At 31.0% G+C, this 15075-nt stretch overlaps 1 long non-coding RNA gene across 1 annotated transcript in view; it reads left to right on the top strand.

Annotated features, from left to right (window-relative positions):
* The window catches only part of LOC139522897 (uncharacterized), an 85983-nt gene extending 76964 nt beyond the window's left edge, over nt 1-9019 (top strand). Inside the window, exon 5 of the long non-coding RNA XR_011664514.1 lies at nt 8951-9019. This is a non-coding gene — a long non-coding RNA (uncharacterized lncRNA). The remainder of the gene's footprint in view (nt 1-8950) is intronic.
* The last annotated feature ends 6056 nt before the right edge of the window (nt 9020-15075 follow it).

The following is a 15075-nucleotide window of genomic DNA, read 5'->3' as shown; positions in this document are numbered from 1 at the left end:
CCGGCAATTCTGCTTAAAAAATCACATCCAGTAAAATTTATTGATGTCTTAACATATATTTGATATGTTTAAACTATTTTTAGTGGATAATTTTTTCGAGAGATGAATTACTATCGTGTTCTTCAGAAACAAGGTAAAGGGAGGAACAGGGCCCCCATAGTGGAGACATACAAAGTAAAGATGACCATTCTCCATTTTTACTCGATAGAAGTGCCTAATTGTTTCAAAACACATACATTTTGTACCAAAGATTAGTATATGAAAGTTTTAAAAAAATTGAGTCGGATATTTTTTAGAAACACCTCATAATTTTAGCATATCTATAGACGTAATGGAAAAATAGCCAAAAATGGCGCCTTCTTCAATTTCGAAAAAAATCTATAATTTTACAATTCGGTGACACAAACTGCTATATTTAAAGTGGTTTTATACCTAATGATTCACCTTTTCATGATATTTGAATAAATATTATTCACTTTAAAAACAGAAACTCTTCCAATTTTCAAATCTACCGACCATGCAAGGAAAAACCTATAAAAGATTGAGACCCCTACTTTAAAATGGGAACAAATTTTTGTCCTGGCTTGGACACCTCTGTTCTTTACAAATTTCGATGTCTAAAACTCGCGAGAATAGGTTGTAAAATTTTTTAGCAAATCGAAGGATAGGTATTTTATTGTTCCCATTTTTGATATAGCCATTTAATCCTATAGTGCAGAAAATCAAAATCCGAAATTCTATGTTCAGATGTAAAAATACAATTTTCGGCGTAGGACTACTGAGCGCCGCCGAATCACATTTTGGCTGAAAAGGCCATCCGGTTGTCCTACTGCAAGTTATTCAAAACTCACCTTCATCGATAAGTAAAACGAAAAAAATGTCTTGAAAATGTATGCTCTCAGTTTCCCATTGAAAACTAAACAAAATCATATTCGAGAAAAAGAAAATGTTTGCTGCACCTATAATAATACTCAGTTCGCTTTAAATGGGACTGAAATCCAAACAGATACCCAAAACAAACATTGATCGAAAATCCTTGTAATAGACATTGAAACAGTCTTTGTATATGTCACTACATGCAAAGCAGCTGTCACACTCGTTTTATCTCAATACGACCAGTAAAGAATAAAGTAAACGTGAAGCAGCTGTCACACTCGTTTTATCTCAATACGACCAGTAAAGAATAAAGTAAACGTGAAGCAGCTGTCACACTCGTTTTATCTCAATAAGACCAGTAAAGAATAAAGTAAACGTGAAGCAGCTGTCACACTCGTTTTATCTCAATAAGACCAGTAAAGAATAAAGTAAACGTGAAGCAGCTGTCACACTCGTTTTATCTCAATAAGACCAGTAAAGAATAAAGTAAACGTGAAGCAGCTGTCACACTCGTTTTATCTCAATAAGACCAGTAAAGAATAAAGTAAACGTGAAGCAGCTGTCACACTCGTTTTATTCCAATAAGACCAGTAAAGATTAAAGTAAACGTGAAGCAGCTGTCACATTTGTTATATCCCAATAAGACCAGTAAAGAATAAAATAAACATTACTCATATGATGAAGGAGTAGTTAACTGATTTCAAATATCACAAAACAATTAAGAAGATACAGTCTTTTTGTGAATTACAGGAAATCCCAAAAAAAAAGAGAACGGGCACTTCATATGGTTTTCTAAGTTTTCTAGTCATGTCAAAACCTAACTGACTTCATTATACAGGCATTTAGGAAAAGATAAGTTTTAAGAAACAAATATAACGCCACATTGCAAACTATAATTCATTTGTAAGTGGTGAACGGGTGATTTTCTCAAACGTTTAAAATGGCATCAACAAATCAAACTGGACGCCTTTGCAGGCTTGTTATAGGCATGCTTCGAAGTACATGTACATAAATTCTACATTTTCCGTTTAGAATCGACATAATTCTTTAATGACATGATCTAGGCTACTGCTTATTTATACATATATATAGGTGGGCACTATATTTGTCAACATGGCATGCATGGCATAGAAGATTTTGAAGAGAAAATAAATATGATAGCAAACCATTTAGGAGGCCGACATGAAGTTATCTATAAATATTTGAATAATTTTAGTGTATTCCTTTCATTTTAAAATATGTACGGATATAAGTACTTTTTATTCTTTGTGGATTGAGCTGCACTCATGTTTACAATCATACACTCAGTCTTACCTGTAATGTGTAACCAAACTGTATACTTAACAATACATCATCACCTGACTATATACTGTGTTACCACCCAGATGAAACATCACCTGACTATATAGCATGTACTGTGTTACCACCCAGAGGAAACATCACCTGACAATATAGCATGTAATGTGTTACCAACCAGATGAAACTGACGAGGAAACGCATTACTCACAAAAGCTTTATTTTATATATAACTAGAACACACCCGCGAAATCGCGGGCATTCAGAGCGTAGTTTATAGTATGTAAAGTGTTGTTGGAAGAATTATGTAAAATATTGAATGACTGGAGAATTTCAGCAATAGTATCATAAGTCAAAGGTTATTGGGGACAGGAAAATGTTGGTTTTTTTTTATCCCTCCTCCTTTATTTCCAAAATTCCCAATTTTGGTTTTCTATCAATTTCAATATGAACATAATACATTTAGTGGGGAATTTCAGCAAAAGTATCATAAGTCATAGGTTATTGGGGACAGGAAAATGTTTTTTTATATCCCTCCTCCTTTATTTCCAAAATTCCCAATTTTTTGTTTTCTATCAATTTCAATATGAACATAATACATTGAGTATGTCATGAACATTTACGTAAGGAGCCTGTAATTCAGTGGTTGTCGTTTGTTTAGATTTAATAACTGGAGAATTTCAGAAAAGGTATCAAAAGTTCACATGAATAATTTTAGCGCTTATATAAATCTGTATATTATGAACATTAAATTTCATTACTATATAAATATAGTGTATTTACTTTCAATTTTAAGTTTACTAATCGATCCATGGTGGTCATTGATATAGTATACAGACCCTCTCTATTTAATAAACTATGTGACGGCCGTGGATAGTAAACTTGAAAATGATAGCAGATAGAATTCTTAAAATACAGTATACAGAAAAACTCAAACCGGAAGTCTAATTAGACTTAAAATTTCGTCCAATGACGGGACAATATCCGGATGCCTTTTTTCTCGTTTTTCTCCCAAAATAACTCAATCTGAATAATCATATGAATGGATGACAAATGCGACTATGCACTGTACCTATAGGACACAGAGGCGTGTTGATTAATTTATTGTGGAAAGAAGAGAAGCGACACCAAAAATGAGGTCTTCTCGTTTAATAGTATAGATATACATATATTGTCAAAAACATACAATTTAAAGAATATTTGTTTATTAAGGAAACACGGCTTGTCAAGGAAACACACCTAGGCTACAATCAAATGTGCATCTATTTATTATTCTCAAAAAGAAAAAAAAAGAAGGATGTGAAGTGTTTTCCTTATACATCTATCAAGATTTTCGTAAAGTTTCCCTATTGCACGGGTTTTTTTTAAACAGATCCGCTAAGCTTTCTAAGTAATTTTAAAAAACAATGGAAAACAACTGTCGTTTTCCTGACTTGGTACATGAATATCCTGATTAAACCTGAATTTTTAGTTTGCTGGCCGTCCCACCTTTATGACTGCTGTTTATAGGTCCGTTATATTGTCAAACTATGTTAAGCAACCCAAGCAGAATTAACAAGAATCCTGCTTCCAAAACTGTAAATATATCACAGAAAGACGACAAAACCAATTAAAACTAGAATCAATAGAAAAAATGAAAGCAAGTAAGAATAATGTTTTTTGCGTTTTGTTTACTTGGGGGAGCACTCCCTATATACAAGGTGGGAAGACTTGCCACTGGGATAGGTCTCTTATTTCAAGCGTAAAATATTTGAATAGGTGGGGAACACTATTGGGTCAGGAAAGTTTCAATAACTTCTTCATATGTCATCTTGTTTGGTGTTACCGGTAGTGTTTCTCTCTTTTGACACATTTTTATATCCACCAAATATGAAAACAATTCTCGATGCCTTGAAGACCTATTGGTAGCCTTCGGCTGTTATCTGCTTTTTCGTCAGGTTGTTGTCTCTTTGATATATTCTCCATTTCCATTTTCAATTTTACAAAACACTATACAAAAAACGAAGACGGAGCGCGAACAATAATCCTTTTAAATTAATCGACTGGAACAATATTTTCTGTTTATTTTATTACATTCGTTTGTAATTTTGTTAATATAATGAACAAACTCGTGGAATATGGTTAAAACTAACACTTTAATTGTATAATAAAAGATCAAGGCAATTCCTCTTAGTGGTCATCTTTTGATATCAAAGTTTGGTGACGTTACAAAACTGTTTATGCAGAAAAAGGAGTAAAATAACAATTTTTCTTCTCAAATCTCATCGTGAAATAATTAACAAATCTGAAATTGTAACCCCTTGAGGGTAATTTATTTGATTAATGGTAAACTGAGAGATACAGGGAATGTAATTTCTCGTGTTTCGAATTCCCGTAATCACAGGTAATTATTCGACGTTCACGTGTTACGCTTATAAAAAATCGGCCAATTGCGCGTCATGCTTAGACCCCAATGAACCCACAGTGTATGAATTATTCAAAGGTTCATTGTTGCGATAAACTTATGTTTTCTTTTGTTAATTCGTTCTTATTATCATTACCATTCTCTTTATTAGTTTATAGTTGATATAGATATTTTTGTATAAGTCTTTACACGTCTACAATGTGCTCAGGACATATATCGAAGCCTTAAGGTCAATTATTTGTTTAGTTTTAATTACGACAAAATACCCTAGCAATAGGGAAATTACAGTATATATAACCAATACACTTCATATCCTTCTGAACCTTTGACTATTGTCAAAATAATTGTAGTTGGCAATCAAACATCCTTAATTAGGTTTTTTCTTAATTTTAACATTTTTTATTCATATATGTATATAAATGAGGGAATGCTTTATTATAAACATATAGTTCAGTTACACGTCAAGGTAGGTCTTTACTAAAAATTTAAAGAGAATGTAGCTGATGTCGGCAAATGTATGCAGAACGTAAAGAACATACTTCTTTTTTTCATTTCTCGGCTGTAATAGCTGACTATATGGTATAGGTTTTACTCATTGTTGGAGACCGTATGTTGACCTATGGTTGTTTATTTCTGTGTCATTTGGTCTGTTTTGGTGCGTTTTCTCGAACTAAATAGCCAGTGTATCAGCTCCTAATATTTGTATATATCCATATTATATGTGTGAATGAAATGTAAAGTAGAATCATTCATAGAATTGGTAGGTAGCCTTTGTTCTTCGCTTTTATTCATACACGTGTCGATGTCGTTTAGGCGTATTCTGTGTTTCTCAAATTCTATCTTTAACCGAATTCTGGTTCATGAAGCGATTTTCTTTTGAAAAAGACCATTTCGGTTTATATATATTCCTGTTCGGATGACTTTGCTATTTGGTGCAATATACAAGATTTGATCTTCAAAAATATGCAGCTAGAATTTTTTGTAAAGATATATGTTGTTTTTTATTATTTGGGCCGCAGTTGCTTTTAGCATTAATACAGTTTGAAAATAGAACTTGGTACCGATTAGTGACTCACTTGTGATAGTGAGTCACATCTTACTTAAGCACGGAGAAAACAAATTATGAGATTTGAATGTTTTTGTCAAGTCGAAAATGTTTCATGCATATCCAGCATGTTAACAGAGTCTCTTTTTTTTTTTTAAATCTATCAAATACGTCCCCAAGTAAAACAATTTTGATATGAAACGGTAGTTTTGATATAATCTGCTTCTAAAAAACTAAACAATGAATAATTTAGTCATTGTCAGTTTGTCTTTTAATTTCGAGACTTATCCGTTGCATTACAATCAGTAATGTCAAAAAAAAATTGCTTGCACTAAATTAACACATGTTCAGTTAATGTTTTGACTGTTCAGTAGTTGTTATTTATATGAACAAATTATATTCATACTAAAGTGTCGTAAAAACTTCTGAATAGTTCTGAATTTTTTGGATTAAATTTTATACAGTTTCAAAAAAGTGACTTATTTAGAAAGAACCTAATTTTGCTTCTTAAGATAGAAGTCTTTTGCATTGGTTTGCTAGGATCCGTCCATGCAGAAAAATGGTTTAGATTGTTTTACTATAAATAATTTTTTATCGGTTGCAGAAGAACGCGTATAACCCTCATATCTTAGTCAATGATTGATAGTTGACTGACTATTTCAATCGACATTCTATTCATTTATTTTATATTAATCACTTGTTTATGAAGTCAATGATCTTATCATATCTATTATTTTGTTAGTTTGAGTACTATCATATTCATTATTATCATTATCTTTATGTAAGCATTGTAATTTTTATTAATGCTACTTTCATTATTAAAGTTACCTTTTTTTTTACTTTAAACTCAATATGAATATTGACATAATGTTAATATTGTTATTATTATCATCAATATCATTTCTAATATTATTATTATTATAAATATCATCATTGATTTTATTAGAATTTATCAACAATGACTTTAAGAATTTTATTTTTGTTATTAAAGGAATTACTGTGTTTTCCTAATCAACTTTTAAAGAAGACATCATGAAGAATCTGATGTTAATTGTCTTAATACTGTTCATAACTATAGGTAATAACACACTGTCAATCGGCTGTCTTCTAGTGACTCCGCTACTCTCATTCTTCATATAGATTTGGCATAAAACAAAGAGATGATAATAACTCTATTCAAAAAATCTACATTAGCAAATAGATATAGCCTTGAAATCTTTTTTAGTTTCGACAGAACTTTTTGACCTTTTTTGATAATTGTTAAATCAAAATAGTTCCTAGTGTTTGGAAAATTTGATTCACAATCATACCGAATTTAAAGCATTATCTATACAGTGAAATTTCACTAAAAAAGAGGGACAAAAAATACCAGAGGGATAGTCAAACTCATAGATTGAAAATAGACTGACAACGCCATATAGCTAAATATAAAAAGACAAACAGACAAATAATAGTACAGAAGACACACCATTAAACATGACTAATCCAAGCGTTTGACCATATCAATAACGAAAGATTGAAAAACAACATGCCTATTCCTGACTTGGTACAAGAATTTTCCGAAGAATTGGTTGGTTAAACCTGGTTTTAGAGCTGGCTAAGTCTTCTACTTTTATGACAGAATCATACCTCAACACGAAATCTCTATAGTTGCTATGAAGTTATATAAACGAAATAATCATAAAATGATACTTATATAATTTGACGTTATAAATTAATGATGACATAGGTACAGGGATAATATACACACTCTAACAAAAATAGCCATAAATGGTATACGATGGAACCATTTAATATTTGGCATCAAAGAAAACCTACAGAAACGTTTGTCAATTCACCAAATATTTTTATACACGATAAGACAAACATATATTATTACAGTGTTTAATGAGATTTTGTCCCCAATCTAAACAAAAAACCAACAACTTATAACTGTCAAAGCAAAATGTTTAATCACTGAAAGGAAATATCTGAATTTTATAAACATTGCATTTTTTGCTTCAGATACTGTCCATCCATGTCGTTGTACTTCGGAGTTGAGTCCAGTATGCTCCACAAGGGGTAAAACGTTCAGAAATTCGTGTTACCTATTTTGTGCGTAAGTTTTCTTTGCATAACCGAAAAGTTATCGTGTTATACCTTAATTACAAAAACAAAAATATTGCCTGCATCTACGTATTTAGAAGTGAAGATATTTAAATGCAAGATGCGAATAATTGAATGCTAACACAAAGATGGGTCATGTAGAATACAGAAATGGCACAAGTAAATTGTAACAATTTTATCACTCAATTAAACACTCATGATTTGGTGAACACAATTTTCTTACAATTTCAAAGCGATATCAATAAATATCCAGACTGATTATCTCATTCTTGCAATTACATAAGTTTAAGTTTCTAACCTAGAATTTCATCCTCCTTAATTTAGGATATTTGAACATTACATGGTAACGATTGTTGCCAAAATTAAAAAAATGATCCTGAGTGCTTAATAAAATATAAGTTATTGCAAATATTACCCCCATTCAAATAAATCAAAGTAAACAGATAATAACACCTAACAACCCGAATCACCCCTTCCAAGCATATTTTATAATCATAACACATTACCAAATTCACTTCCTGCAAATGCAATGTACATGTTGTCGAGTAAGGTAATATACTAACAATTATCGTATACATAGTTCGAGACAGGGTCAAACACAAAAAAATGTTATGAATTTTATTTCAGAGGAGGTCACACTTTAGCCTGCCGTCGTAAGTGTCCATGTTAGTCGTAGCCCTTGTGAAAGTAATTATGAATGAGAATGAAGTAAGTGTTGACTCTTGTTGTGAAATATAATCTAAATGATAAAAAATAAGGTAAACAAAAACAATTATTAAAGACAATGGGGAATCGGGATTCTTAATAACAGAGAAATATAAACCAACAAACCAACAAACAAACAAAAATAAAACAAGGAAAAATTATAATGCAATTTGTTTGTAACGATACTTTTCTTAAAAACAATCAAAAAATTATAAGAAATAAAAAGATTTTTTAAGACTTTAACAGATGGCTTAAACCAGAGGATTCCGGGAATCTGACAAAAATCCAAAAACATTATAAACGAACATCCTTAATATATTATTCAGATACAAAAAATACTTGATATTATGGAGGTAAATCATATGTTGATGTATTGTCATGTTGATTCTGATTTCTTTCGGTTTAAGTCAAGATTTTTTTACTTTAAGAAACAAGTGTTCAGTCAAACAATCTACGTTCATTAATTCTTAAATGCTGTTATATAATACGCAATAATTTATTTAGCATTTCTATTTCAGCACCAAGTGAGATGGAATAGTATATTTAATATATATTGTAGAATCAAAGAATAAAACAAACTTTCACATTTTGATTGTTGAATATTATTTCAAGTAAAATCTATTGCTATGTGTGTGTGTGTTTGTTTATTATCGGACACTCATTATCGGATACTTCGTTATGTTTATGATCCTATCATCCCACTTCTGTTTAAGTCTTTTATCATTCTATATGTCTTCTGTTTGTTTTATTTGGCCGGTTGCTTGTCTCGAGTGAGTAAGATCGTTGGTTCAAACCCAACCTGGTCAGGCAAAATAATTTTAAAATGTGGTTTGGCAAATTTTCCACTAAACACGCAATTTTTAGGAGTTAGAGCAAAGGAGTCGGCTAGGAGCTAAAATTATGTGTACGGTAATGGTAATATATCTTTCTACGGCCATCTATAATGTGACCGGATACGTTAAAAAATCCGTTTTAGTGTATCGGTCTTTTACAACAGAATAAAATTTAGCGGCAGTAAGAGTTAACACTTTTTGTTGATATGATTCGAAATATATACTTTCTTAGTACACTTGTTGTTAGTTTTTCAATCATTGTGACTTGATTATAGAGTTTTCTCATTGGCATTAATACTTCATTTTTGTATTCATATCATAATATTGAGAGTAGAAAATGCGGAACGTCAAAGAATTAACAACCCAATCAAATGGCAGACATCAGCCAAAGGCCATACATCTATACTATTTTGACTTTGAATAACGTTTTTATCAAGAAAATTAAGAAAAGCCCATGGCAACCGCCCCTTGAAAACGGATAGTCTATTACAGGAACTGAGTAAATTTGTAGTTTGGACTAAGTAATTCAGTCTTGTAACATTATAACTTTGTCAGAGCAATTTGTATGTAAGGAACACTTTCCTTCTGTGTTAGAGGGTATATACGAATTCAACTACTTTAAACAAGTGAGTGGTTTAGCTCGCCATAAAACCAAGGTTTATCCACCATTTTCATAGTCAGGAATATGAAAGTCGTTATCTATTGATTTGATGAGTTTGAGCTTTTGATTTTGTCATTTGATTTATGACTTTCTGTTTTCAATTTTCCTTCAGTTCGTTATTTTTTTTTTTTTTTTTTTTACTTTTCATGAAATCCAATTCGAGCATGTTAATTCTATTTTTGCGTACTACGTTTGTAACATGACATTTCCAATGACAACGTTCATAATGTTATATTATACTATGCCATATGTTTACTATGAAGATTTTCTATGAATGAAATCGGTAGGAATAAAGTAAATGATTTATAATACAACAAATATAGGCAACAGTAATATACCGCTGTTCAATAGTAATAATTCGATTGAGAGAAAACAAAACTGAGTTACAAACTAAAACTAATGGAAACACATCAACTATAAGAGGAAAAGAACGGACGAACAGAAACACTGAAGTGGAGCAAAAACCACCGCCAACATACATAGAAACGAACTACTTGATAGCAGCAGTCATATTTTTAACATGATACAGGAAATTTTAAGAAACAAATTGTGGGTTGAACCTGGTTTTATAGCTAGTCAAACCTCACGCTTTTATGGCAATGTTAAATCACAGAGAAACGCAAAAAAAACCCATAATAGTCGAAACAACATGCAAACTCTAGAATAGCAACGAACTCTTCGATCAACGACATACAGCATATGACAGGACATCACAAACAGTGACGCACTTATGTAACGAATATGTAATCTTGAAATTCATTTAATTATTTTCACAATACCAGTCCTAACAATTATCATGATAATAACAGTACTGAAACGCTGTTTTATAATTATTTGGACTACAAACAATAAGACATAACACATTATTCAACCGAAACTACAACAAAACATCAAAAGTTAAATCATGAATGTTGGATGTATAAAATACCGAGACAAGTCGTATAGCAATACATATTCATATTCAGGAATAGGTCACGTTCGGTACTCAACAGACCGACGAAATACATGACAAACCACAATCGAAGACGTGGAAAAAATGTCGTTGGTTAGTTAAGACAAAGACACATCTTATAGATCAACCAATTCATGATAATTTCAAAATATTTACGGAGTGTCATTTTTAATTTTGTCCTGCTCATAACTCTGCTGGAGCAGTTTCTGCGAAAGGAGAACACTTATGTATGTATAATGAGAACATGCATGAGCATAGCGTATCAATTGAGAATGTAAACACCATACGATGGAGCAGAGGGTATGGTATGTTAATGTTGATATATGGGAAATTGATAATTGGGAACTTGAAATCATCCTGTTTATCAAAGATTTTAGTTTGAAGTCCTCCATCTGTGTCAATATTGAGGAAAAGATCAAGTTATGAAGCATTCCTTCTAGTATCAGTAGTATCCCTAACTTTAAGTTCACCTGGACATATGGTATGCAAGTACTGACTGAACTATAGCTTTTTCAGTCGTAGGACATCATCAATATATATCAAAGTAAAATTCAAGAATATCGGAAGATTCTTCTTCTTTTGGCTTTTATAAGGTTCTGATTGACCCCTGCTTCATACGAGTACATAAACAAGTCGCCAAGAAGGAATACACAATTAGTATTTTTGGAATTATCGACTGTCTGTTGAAATATTAATTCTCCACACTCAACAAATATATCGTCGATTAAAAAGTCTAGCATTTTGCTTATACCATCTTCAGTGTATTTTCTGAAATTATCAGTGTGGTTCTTTACAAACGAAGAATCATTATAATCCCAAACAAGAAATTTATATCTACGATTCTCATTTGTATAGAAAAAGCTCTGTTATAAATCTTTAAATTCAGCATGAAGAATAGTAGTGTAAAAAGTAGAAAAAATCAATGGTCTAAATGTTGCTGCAAAGTTGCAGGGAATGTGATATAAGATCGTATAAGATTGTAGATCTTTCGTCAGTGTTAATATGTGTTATCAAATTTAAAAAGTACTTTATCTTGATGATATCTTTCGTTAAATAACAATGCATTCTTCACAGGAACTTTCTTAAGATAAATAAAATTTTAAAAGCAATAATGGTCCTTTCCAAGATTAATGTATTTCAATTTCAAACTCTACACTAACATTTATGACAAAAATGGATGAATTTACTTTCACGTTTTTGGATGGTGATGTTCCTTTGGCACCATCGTACAGTGTTTTCAAATCATAGCTCGTTCTCTATCCCCGTGTCTTTAATGTTAGATTTTAATGTGTATTACTGGTAAATAAGCAAGTCAGGGCTTTCGTTACCACAAATTTAATGTCTAACGAAAACATAGACAGCACGAGGGAGGGTATGTATACATCCTTAACAACAACAATATCGATCAGTGCACATCCAACAATCAATGGGTTCGACAGATTGTAGTACCTTGAAAGTGCATATGTGTACAACAATACTATTTACTATTGATTTAAGTCACTGATAACAAAATCAATATGTATGCAAAATAAAACAATATTCAGAGATCTTAAATATGTATCTTGTTAGAATACTTTAATTAAAGGATCAATAAATTTACACGGATGTATTTAAATTACCGGGCATGGTAAACAACTGCACCGTAAAGTTCCAAATATTTGTATCCATATCAGAATGTCATAAAGGTTTTAGGTAATTCGTGGTAATGAAATTTCTGACCTGATGATTTACCAGTAGTACTTAATTACGCTAATTGAAATCCAAATTGACTTTTCTCAATGTCTTACTGATAAACACTTATTCTAAATTGAGTAAAGCTTTTTCGATACATAAATTTCTTAACTTGACATTAATATTAGACCCTTTTGAAGATGTGTTTAAATTCAGAAAGACATTTCTTTTTAAACATTTGAATTATCATGTATAGTATTGTTACAAGTAAATCCTACATGTATATCGACAAAATGTATCAACCTTTTCAAATATGTCTATACAAACATCAATGATTTTAGACTTCCCAAACTACTCATAAGATTTGTGTGTTTTAATAAATATGATCAGGGCATATATTTATGCATGTTACTGCTGTAGAATGGGTAGATGACAATTGGAAAATTAAATGCGTCCCATAAGTACTAGATTCTACTCTTAAGTTTTCTATCTTCGTCAACATCGAAAAATGTCTTCAAGATAAGACGCAGACCCTCTAGTTTTTGTAGCATCCTCAACATTAAGATACTCAAAATCCTGACAGGTATATAGCATTTCGTTAAAACAGGATACCAAGGGGGCAACTGAACAAACGTATATCATTATTATAAGATTATAAGGCAAACGACACTCCATAAAACACAATACAAAATTATAAATATTGAGAAATATGAAAAAAACAGGCAAATATTACAGAGTTATATTCAATTTCATACCTGACAATGCCATTACTTTTCTGTAACTAGAGATATGACAATTATAATCAAATATTAAAACAAGTATGACATGATATGATTAAAGGGAAAGTACCGTACAAAGTAGGTTACTGATATCCAAATCTTATAAATCCTCAGTAATAAAAAGTTTTTCTTTGTCTGAAATATGAATATATATTTGATTAAGAAAACAGTCAACACCATTTTTGTCTTCGTATAAACACTCTAAATTTGTTTTTAATGTAAGTCTTCAGTTTTAACCAAATGATTAAGCTAAGTATGGTTCTGTCATACATTTTGTTTAATAATATAACTTTCTTGTCGAAAGAGTAGTTTTGGCAGCAGTGTAAGTGTAACATGACTGTAAAACATTGTTTTCAACTTCAACTTTGTACTTGTTTGGCTTTATAAATATTTTGATATGAGCGTCACTGATGAGTCTTATGTAGACGAAACGCGCGTCTGGCGTACAAAATTATAATCCTGGTACCTTTGATAACTATTTTCCAAATGAAAAATTTCGACAACTGTTATCTGCAATTGTAACCCTTCACGGTGAATGATGAATAATTTATTTTACTAATAGTGGATCCAGAGATTGACATATATTACGTTTAGGAAGAATGAACAATATTATGTAAAAATTGAATGTATCCTGTTTTTATTATTTCAGCAGGAATACTGCTTGATTCAACCTGCATTAACACCTTGATGACATTTTTTTCATTATTGATAATATTGTTAAAGCATAACACAATGAGGTTTCAACTCCCTCAGGCAAAGTTTACTGTTGACTTTAGATTGATTTGGCTATTTTCTATGTAATTTTTGTCATAAAGCTCTTCAATAGTTTCGTGTTGTTTTCATTTTTTAAGACTGAATGCATTATATTAAGTGCAATTTATTTGTATAATATACAGATACAATGTATATTCTTATAGCGCACTTAAGGCTATGGCAGATTGTATAGCAATATGCTGGTAACTTATTGTGTTAATTTCAATAGCTCAAAACTAAAATGCGTGCCTGTGATTTTTATTTTATTTTCTGTTGTATTTTTACAAGTGGAATTTTAAAAATATTCAGGTATTTAAATTTCGACACTTGGCTTTAATTATAACATGAAATAAGATGAATCGTTGTTACGGTGTCTTCATAATTTATTTATTTATTTATTCTATTTATCTTGCAGTTGGTTATTAAGAATAGTGTATGTTTCCTTAAGCCTTAATATTAATTTGAAATGTGTTATAATTACTGATCCTACCACCTTTCCTCTTCATTTTTACTTCATGATTAATCTTATTAGTAATATATCACGTGTGTAATAGTGTTTTGTTTAAATTTATGTTATTACTATGTAATGAATCCTCGTAAAATCTTCTATCATAAGGAGTATTCTTTTACATGCAATATTGATGTACAGTTTCCCACCCTCGGTCAAATAAAGAATAGGAAATATCTTTTACAATTGGACATTTGGTGTCACTGAACATTTAAGTTACAAAATAGAAAAAGATACTGTCAATTGTGTACACAACATCTACCCTTCAATAAAGTAGTTCTTGTCCATAGTACAGTAACATGCAAAATTACAAGCACAGCTAGAGCGCCAAAATCATCTATAAACAATTGTGCACCAACAAACAATTTTATAAAATAGCAAAACAACAAATAAGCCTTTTCATCGCGAACCTTCACAATACTGAGCCTGTTTAATCTTAGAGTCATTAACAGTAATTGTTTTATGTCATTTCTTAATGTGGTTTGG

Source organism: Mytilus edulis, chromosome 5 (assembly GCF_963676685.1).
Source record: "Mytilus edulis chromosome 5, xbMytEdul2.2, whole genome shotgun sequence".
NCBI classification, from domain to species: Eukaryota; Metazoa; Mollusca; class Bivalvia; order Mytilida; family Mytilidae; genus Mytilus; species Mytilus edulis.
Note: the sequence above shows the minus strand (reverse complement) of the source record. Positions and strands in the feature narration are given on the sequence as shown.